Source organism: Haliotis rubra, unplaced genomic scaffold (genome assembly GCF_003918875.1).
Source record: "Haliotis rubra isolate DU_JTF1 unplaced genomic scaffold, ASM391887v1 Scf102, whole genome shotgun sequence".
NCBI lineage: Eukaryota > Metazoa > Mollusca > Gastropoda > Lepetellida > Haliotidae > Haliotis > Haliotis rubra.
In genome coordinates this window covers 23771-34306 of record NW_025764915.1, presented here as the reverse complement: position 1 = coordinate 34306, position 10536 = coordinate 23771, and positions in this window count along the sequence as shown.

Sequence of the window (10536 nt, the reverse complement as noted above, 5' to 3'; positions counted from 1 at the left end):
GCACCTTGATTAGAGTAATCTCCCTTGATGCATCAAGGGCCATAACTGTGACTAACAATTAATAATCACCCTCATCTCAAAGCGAATTTCTTTTTTCGTTGTAAGTTACGTTGTGTTGAAATGGAAGGTCGTGATTAAAGCACCGAAAGGATAGGCTAGGAGCCAAAGGAGGTACCAAAATTATATAGATCCGAACATTCCTCACCCAGTCGTGTTATTCCGGGACACACGCAGTACATCCCCCTCTGGTATAGTGTGCGAAATAGCCACTAGCCCGCTAGCCCGTGGCTAGTAAAAATCCAGTCGGGCCAGTAAATCTCCACAGTCACTGGCACATATTTTAATGAAAAGAGATACCTTTAGTATAGGCCATTTAGAATTAGAATTGTCAGAGTTTGGAATAGGGCGATTTTCGTTGCATGTGAAGAGACCAGGTGCTGTAGTGTATAGTTGTACACACATAAAAAAGATCCAGAAAATATTCATTCGTGTTGCGTCAATATTTTGCAGAATTCTTTCTGCAATTCTATAGCACAGCGTGACAAAGTATAACTCTTGAAGATATTACTATTATAATATGTTTTGGTTATCATTAAATCTGTCTTTCATGCGATGTATATGTGCTTCGTTTTTATCATAACTAATAATAATTTGTAAAGCAAAATTAAGTGTATTACGGCTGGAAATTTTCCCAGTGAAATTAAATGTAAGCGAAATATTTAGGGTATACATTGATTTAGCTGAAATATGTCTGGAAAAACTAATAGATCGACAGAGAAAATGCGCAATAGGAAACGACATAAGTCAGTGTGTAAATAACCATCTCAATTAACAACTTGAATTCATGCAACACAGTTCTGTTATCTAAGTACACTGTAATGTCAAGATGCCGATCTATAGTTTTCACTCTTTTTTAAAACAATCGCATTTTACATAAGAGTCTTAATTGCGCGGGGTTACTTTTATCAAAGCACCTCAATCATTAGGCACAATCTGATTGGTTTGCCGTATTTTTACATATACCATTTATCGATAGAGGGACGAGTCTACTTGTAGTTTACGGAAAAGGGCGAATGGTATAATAGGGTTGAAAATCGCATGGTTCATGCTTTTTCACTAAAACAGAAATTACCCCGTATAAAATCTAATTATATTTAATGGGTACGAAAACAGACGATATAATCAAATTAGTTAAACACTATACTGTGTACCATTGGTGGGTCATTTATTTATATTTGTTGGGTTTTTTTCGACCTTTTTTAGTTGGAGACAGATTCTTTGCCTAATTTATGTAAAGTGAGATTGAAATCGTACTGGTATGGTTCATGCTTTTATTCGCACTAAATAGAAACTAATGTAACTAATTATATTTAAGTGGTGTGAAAACGTACAAGCCAATTGAAACCCATGTTTTGGAGCGAAACCCTACTTCCAAAACATTTAACTCAAATTACAATTTCACGGTTTTGTACATTCGTGCTTTTAGTGTTTTGCAAAGGGAGATAACTTTAAATATCTTTCAGAGTATGCTCCCTTTCAGCGATTACCGTTAGGAAAGGTACTGTCTCTTTTTAGCTTGTGTAGTTTTGGAGAATATTCAGAAATTCAAGTTGTTGCTTTCCAGAATATTTTGACAATTTACTTTAGATGTATCTTTAGAATAAAGATGTTTACCGGCGTTGCTAAGGTGACGGTTGCCAAGTTCTAGCCTGGCTCTTTCGAATCTTCGTTTACCGAAGCGTAACATTGCTATCACACCTCTGTTTTATCGAAAGTTTCTACGACATATTTGAGTTCCTTCGCTTTCTTCTTACTGCAGTAAGGTAACTGAACTACAGTTACAGTCTTTTGTTGCTCAAATCATCTCATATCTACGTTCGTTAGCATTTTAATGGTGAGAGGCCATCCTTGACAACAGACAAGATGTCCTCTTTTCTAGACTGTACATGAATCTACATTGTAACGACTAAATGTTCTTTGGGGGTAAACGTGCGTAGGCCTAGGGTACGATAAGTACAATAAGAGAAGGCAGGCTGCACGGGTTTGTGGTACACCTACAGAATACCGGATACCTACCCGCCGTATTGTTTAGTGTCATGTCACCCTAACCCTAACGCTAACCCTAACCTTACCCTAAGCCTAACCCTAAACCTTACCCTAACCCTAAGTAAATTCGCATGCTTTCAAAGATGGCGGAAGGTATCCGGTATTCTTTAGTCTTACCGGGTTTGTAGTGGTATCTCTGGACCCCAATTATCAGAAATATGATTGTAGGACCAAAACAGAATGTGCTTCATAGAATGTAGTTTGATGGTCTCTCATTATCTAGTGATAAAAGATTCATAAATTCAGTCTTGTGCAATTGATTCGTTAGTGTCAAACAATGGTGATACACAGATCTGGCTATTTTGGTAGGCCCCCTTGTTAGGCATTATTTGGTGAAAGGCTGGATTCAGATTCTAATTTGAACATCTCGGGTAAATTCACTGAATAAATCAGTAACTACACTATCATATTTGCCTGTACTATATTTTAGAGATTTCTCTTGTGAGACTTGAGTTTGGAGTTGCATACTCCAGTATAATATTGAGTTGGTGCAAGAGAAGATACACTGTGAAGGTAAGTGACATGAACTTATTTATGCGATGGTATTACACATTTCCCTCTCAAGAACATGTAGACAATAACAACACTAAAAAACTATTATGATTTCAAAAATGTCACTATTTTTTGTAAATCGTACTTAGAAATTACAAATTCCTTCTTCCCTAATACACTTCAGAACAACAAGATGTTGTGTCCCAACGAGAGTTGGGTGAGCCTGGATGACTTTCAACCTCACTGTACCTGTCTCTACCCCCACACAACTTGGACCGATGCTGTCATCCCCTCCAACACCACAAGGCCCATCAGCCCCACTAGCCCTACCCCTACATCATCCATGTTTGGTAGTAACACCCCAGAAAGCCCCATCAGCAAGTATCTAGAAAACCAGGACTCCTTCCTTTATCCAGAATGCCCCAGATTTACTTCATTCTTTGACACCCATGATGTAACGTCAACATTTCTGTCAGCCACTTCAGATATCTGGTCTGTCGGCCCAAGTGATGAGTCTCCCCCAGTCAGCACCAGCTCCAGTCTGACCTGCCTCAGCTCTACTGGTCTTTCTGACCCCTTCCCCAGCTCTTCTTCTCTTTTCCAGAATTCTGAGGAATTCTACAATGATCTTCTTCCCTCACCATCTTCCAGCACCACCAGCTTGAACTATGGTCCCACACCCAGCAGATCTCTGGAATCAGACATGTCAGGTTTGCCAGATGACATCAACCTCTTCGGCTACAGTTTACAATGACATGTGGTTCTGTAACACCAATGATCTTTTTCAGCATGGACCACTACTGACCTCAAGCTCCATGTCTCTTCCTGTCAGCCCAGTGAGCAGCTTCACCAACCTGAGTGAGTGCAATGTGTCCTGCAGTCTGACCAGCCTGTGCCAACAAGGAGTGTCACTTCCAGTCCCCAGCAGGAGACCTAGACCCCTCAACAAGATGGTGGACAGGAAGAGAAAGAGAGATGACGTAGAGGTGAAGGTTTGTAAGAGGGCCAGGCTATAAGTATGGTAGGCAGATGTACACTGTTAATGCATGTCTGAGTTGTCTATTTTAGTAACATTAATTACTAACTTTTCAATGTTTTATATTTTGTTCTGAATGGATGCGTCTTCAATTTCTTACTTTTTTTCTCCTTTCATTTACTCTATACTGTCATACTTAGTCACTGTACATTACAAGCCTTCTTCATAACTTTTTCTGTCCATAACACTTCTTGGTCCAAATCCTGTAATTTCCACTGGTTTTTGTCAGCACTTTGCTCTAGGTCCTGAAGCGTGTCTGGATTTAGCTTGTCCCAACAAATAGTTCTGCCACTGTTTCTAGCTCTAGGTTCCAATCCTGGCCTTTCTAGGCCATATTTTCACTCCCCTCGTGCTATTTGCTTTTACTGTCTCCCATGACATTGTACTGTCAAAGCGATCGTAGTGCTAAGGTGATCGTAACTCCTATACTTTATCATTGAGGTATGATAGTCGTAGCGCTAAGACTGCTTTGTGAATGGAGCCCTGGGAGACAGAGAGTTATAGCAGCAAATAGCTTTGTTGAATAGGGCCCTAGCTGACTTTCCTATGACAGCACAGCTACCATTTATGTATATACCAGGTGTTCTAGACCCCTTTGCTATCATGGTAGAGCTACTATTTATGAATATACCAGGTGTTCTAGATCCCTTTGCTATCATACTAGGGCTACTATTTATGTATATACCAGGTGTTCTAGACCCCTTTGCTATCATGGTAGGGCTACTATTTATGTATATACCAGGTGTTCTAGATCCCTTTGCTATCATACTAGGGCTACTATTTATGTATCTACCAGATGTTCTAGATCCCTTTGCTATCATGGTAGGGCTACAAGATCCCCTTTGCTATCATGGTAGGGCTACTATTTATGTATATACCAGTGGTTCTAGATCCCTTTGCTATCATGGTAGAACTACTATTTATGTATATACCAGGTGGTTCTAGATCCCTTGCTATCATACTAGGGGACCCCCATGGCTACTTCTTGTACACCAAGGTTGTCATTATTATATGCCACTAATGGAAGTTCCAAATATGTATATACCAGCAGTGTAGGTTTTTTGCTAGATGGGGAGGTGGAGCTAACATAGTGTGTATACAGTGGATAAATATCTTGAAAATTGGTAAACATAAACTGTGTCAAAGAAATGACACACATGTACATAGACACATTCCTGTTTATTGTAAAGTAAATTCTCCATCCAACACTTAAAAGATATATTTTTCAAAGCTAGCACAGGTGGTGAAGGTGTGGCTAGATGGTGGTGAGGTGGAGGCCACATTTTGGTTAGGATTTAGTTTGTATAGATAATCCATGCACAATATGTATGTAGATCAAAATGGGCTCAAATGTATAGATCACTTACACTTACAAGATATAATGTCACAGGTGGTGAAGGTGTGGCTAGATGGGGAGGTGGAGGCCACAGTTTGGTTAGGATTTTAGTTTGTGCATGTAATCTGTTCTTAAATATTTAAAACTATTTGACTGTGACTCAGACATATCAAGGACTTTCTGTTAGATATCAAATATATTGTCTATCTAACACTTATAAGAGATAGTGTCAGGTGTAGGTGTGGTTAGATGGGGGATGGAGGCCATAGTTTGGTTAGGCTTGTAGTTTGTATACAGTGGTTATTAAACTGAAAATCGGTTAATTAATTGCCAACATGGTGTATTTTTCTTATGATTTTCAAAACATCAAAAAGTAGCATCATTCCAATTTTGGAATAAATATATTAGTTTCTTTTCATTCATGCTTTGAAAATATACATCTGTTTCAGAGAAATAACTACTAATAAATACTAATATCTTGAGTTTACTTTTTAATCTTTTTCCTTTGTTGTGCCATTCTTTACAACCATTTGATATATTTCAGAGAAATATATAGTTTAAATTTACATGGTCTTTTGTTGTCATTCATACCAAAGGAAGTTTCAACCCAGGTGACACCAGAAATGGGCTTCACACTTTGTAGGCATGTGGGATTTGAACCTCAGTCCTTAGTGTGATGAGGAAATGCTTCAGCAATGGGCTAAACAGGAAAATGTGGTGGCATAGACCAACTGTGTGCTGGGAAAGTGAAACATGTGAGCATTTGTTAACAAGAATTGTTTGTTGTTTGTTAGTTGGTTGTTGAGTTACGACATACTTTATAACCACCTCATCACTCCATCTGTATCACAGTTGTCTGAAATATGTCAGGACCAGACAATCAAATGATTGATGTTCTGAGCAAAGATAGTCCGAGTATGATGCCACCAAATAAACAAGTCACAAAGTCAACAAGATCTAACTCGGACTATCCAGGGGTGTAACTTCCGGGAGACCCATCGACACGTCCCGATCCAGGAAGTCCCCTCATGTACATAAATTTTGCAAAAACCTCACAGAGTTGGTCTGACGTTTTGATTATGATCAGTGTTTCATTGAGTATTTCATGTTTATTAGTTTTCAAGTTAGATGGCAATTCATCGGTCCGCTTTTGAGCCAAACGGACTATAACCATGGCTGCTTAAACTGAGAAACAAAGTTTGATGTGAAAACCCAACACTGACACATTATACTATAACTCTGACTTGACCAGTTCTTGCTTATACAATGATGGGTAACAAAAAGTACCATCTTTTACTGTCTCTCACTATGACATGAACAGAGGTTCAGAACACTTATCGTGAGAGGATGGAAATGTTATTTTATGGTGTTACACACAGTATTACAGCATAACAGACCACATGAGATAAATCATATCAGTGAGAACAGACATGGTGATATAGATGGATGTTTAATGACACAGTGTAACTGACTTGGCAGGAGGTGAGGTGGAATTGGGTTTAACGTCGTGCTTGAGAATATTTCTCTCATATGATGACGTGCATATGTGTGTATGTGTATGTGCGGCTGCTTGTACTAGCCCAGACTTAAGCCGGTTTTATAGTGCCAGCCCACTGAGATACCATGCAGCAGTGAAGCATCAATACCCCATTCAGACACATTATGTTGTACCCATTAATGCCTAGCGCCAGGCAGGGACCTAAAAGAACCATATTTTAATGTCTTTTGAGTGATGCAGTCAGCGATCGAACCAGCTGAACTTCCGCTCTCAGGGCGGACGCTCTAACCATTACACCACGGAGGCGGTCTATTGCTTAGAGCTACATCAGCTACATCAGCAAATTACAGTAATGGAAGAAAAGTTTACATCAAGTGTGCTATGGGGCACTCATGATGTTTGTGTGTCCTTTAAGTGAGTGAGTATGCTTTTCGCCACTTTCAGCAATATTCCATCAATATTACGGCAGCGACATCAGAAATGGGCTTAACACATTGATTCCATGTGTGGAATCGAACCCAGGTCTTCGGCGTGATGAGTGAATACTTTAACCACTAGGCTACCCCACCTCTATCTTGGTAGTGACACTCTTAGCAGCTGCTTATATAATTAATGTTGTATTTTCTCCATCATTGTGAGTGAGTGAGTTTAGTTTTACGCCACACTCAGCAATATTCCAGCTATATGGCGGCAGTCTGTAAATAATCGAGTCTGGACCAGACGATCCAGTAATCAACAGCATGAGCATGTGTCAACCAAGTCAGTGAGCCTGACCACCCGATCCTGTTAGTCCGCCTCTTCTACGACAAGCATGGGTTACTGAAGATCAATATTCTAACCTGGACCTTCAGGGGTATCCATCATTGTACAAGAGCCTTGGCAACAAATAACCCAACAATCACATTGTAGAAAATGTTTATTAATACAAAATGTGGATGTTGCGATAACAAATATGTCCCATCCCATGACTTCAAAATATACATGTAAATATTATGTTCAACATTTCATGGTCTGAGACATTTGAAGTGTTACTGAGAACAAAGGGTAAATATACACTAAAACACCACACTGTACACACTTTGAACCCTCTTTTACGAGGTAATAACACTGTAACAATGGCATAAAATTAATAATCATTTACAAAAAAAATAACCATGACTTCACTTTGAAAATATATTATGCTTCTTTCGCTCATATATCCAATCATCCAAACCAATAAGAATTTATTTTGGAAAGTAATACAATAAAAAAACAACTAAACTTCTATGACTAATTATGAAAAAGCTCTCTACGTCTACCTTTTGATGCAATATTTGGCATACATGTCTTATTCTATTTTCAGTTTTCAATCATATTTCAGAATACTACAGTAGCTATCATATTTAGTGAAAATGTTTCAGTGTCTCTATTTCAGTGAAGCTATTTCAGCTATAAAACGTGTACGAAAAGGAATATCCCAACATCTATATCAGACTGGAATTACAACTTATACCAAAAATAACTATCACTGAACCATAAACTCCCCTGATTTATCAATCAACTACATACCATAATTAGAATAAATTATTATTTGTGTCAAACACTTTATCTTGACACCCTGTACAAGATGACATTCTACTTGCTCCTTCTACTCTGGTGCCAAGTAGGGACCATCTTCTATTATCTAGGGTATATTATTGTCATTCTTTCATGATTAATACCCCTGGACCATTCACTACTTTTGTTTCTAAAGTATTTTTCAGTATATTATTTATTATTCCATTTCTCCTAGTACACAGAATGTTTTTGCTCACAAGAATAATTTTGATCTTATGGCTATTCTTACCAATATTTATCAGAATTTGGACTTAATATGAAAATATGAATGGGTACACCATATACAACATAAACAACAGAGATATATCCATTTTAACTCAGAATAGGTACAGCCTTAAATTTCACAGCAAAATTAAAAGATCTAAAGCCATTTGAACATCATGAACATCTTCATGTAGTCCATGAGTTGGTTTAACACAGCCTTTCAGTGTGATGTGGGAAGGAATTCCAAGGTGTTGTGGTGTAATGGGAGTGGCAAGGGAGCTCAGTGTAAAATGTCATCAAATGAGACAAACGCTAAAGACTGGACTGCAAACCAAATCTCGATTCTAGTGCTAGTTTCTACTATCTTATAAAAAGCTTAGGAACAAAAGTATGTGTAGTGAAACAGAAAACAATCTACATTCTTGAGTGAGTTTAGTTTTACGTTGCTTTTAGCAATATTCTAGCAATATCATGGCAGGGATACCAGTCATGGTCTTCACACATTGTACCCATGTGGGGAATCGAACCATTTTTGGCATGACGAGCAAACGCTTTAGCCACTAGGCTACCCCACTGCCAGCCACATTCTAGGACTACCCCACCACCATTCTGACATTCTTGACATGACAAACAAGACCTTTTTAAGATAAAAAGCAAAACACCTTCACCACAACAGTTTGAGATATCGAGTTCATGAATGATTTTCCTGTGACAGCACTCAGACTTAAGGTATCTGTAGGAGATGTTATGTGAGATAGATCTTAGACCTACACCACTTTGACAAAACCCACCAGTACCAGTAGACTGACTGACTGACTGAGTTTGGTTTTACTCTACTTTTAGCAATATTCCAGCAACAACACGGCGGGGGACACCAGAAATGGGCTTCACTCATTGTACCCATGTGGGGATTCGAACCCAGGTCTTCGGCATGACGAGCCAACGCTTTAACCACTAGACTACCCCACGCCCCAGTACCAGTAGAGGGCTAACAGACCCTTGATAGTTATCTGGACAGTATCTTGGGTTCAAACAAACAAGAGATCAAGAACATACGTTAAGATATATAGAATTATTCAGATGTCATAACAGTCTGCTTACTTACTCCCATGGCTTCAGAAAAAGTTGTTTTTTCAAAATTTCAGTCTCTATGAAACCACTCCATTTTGTAAACCAGTTAGAAAAGCTGAAATATCTCAAACAGCTCAACAAAAGCTTTGATTGTTGCCTTTGATGAGGTATACACACAATATCAGGTAAATATAGACAAGACAAGTTGTGTTGGTTCATGAAACATGTGATTTCTCAATCAAAACCGATTTTGTGTGAGATAAGTTGGTACCTCTTTCTTGATCTTGCATTGTGCTTGGTATTTCCTGTGGGCATGTTTATTAGAAGAAGCCACATCCCTTAGATAATAAACCTTTCAAATCTGAAACGATGTATAGAGCACTTCAAGCCTCGACAATATTCCATAGTAATTCAAACCATATTGCATGATGACCCATTGCATAATGTCTAAATTGCACCATTAATCTAGGATTAGTTACTCTAAAGGCAACAATCATGTAACAAGATGGTGTATGACATGGACACCTGTGACTAAAGCATCTTTCAAGACCAAGTGTAGTATTCTCCATTCTATAATACCATAAACACATTCACCACCATAGCTCCTAGTAGCCATCCAATCAAATTTCACCGTTCTTTCATTATTGATGCAATATTACCAGTTGCAGGCGTTGCCTTGTTGCATACCATTTCAAATACATCTGGGAGTGCCTGAACGAATGAGCTACAACGAGAAAGACACCTTTTTTTAACTAAAAGTAAGAGTCGTCTTTTATAAAATATATATTCCTCTATACTCCTACTGGAGTCCCTGACTACATTCTCATTCAGACGAGTCATTTTCATTGGCTGATGCTCCCAAGCTCACGACATAGAGTGAATTCTGTGCTTAGTTAGTGGTAAGTTGGTTGGTTGGTTGTTTGGTTGGTTAGTTGGTTGGTGTGTTGTTTAACACTGCACTCCAGCTTTATGGCCACGATCTGTAAATACGAGTCTGGACCATACAATCCAGTGATACAACAGCATGAGCATCAGTCTGCACAATTGGGACACAATGATTGTGTCAACCAAGTCAGCAACCCGATCCCGTTAGTCACCTTACGACAAGCATGGGTTACTGAAGACCAATTTTAACCCAGATCTTCACGGGTAAGTTAGTGGTAAGAGTCATGGAATTTTCACAGAAACAAGGATATG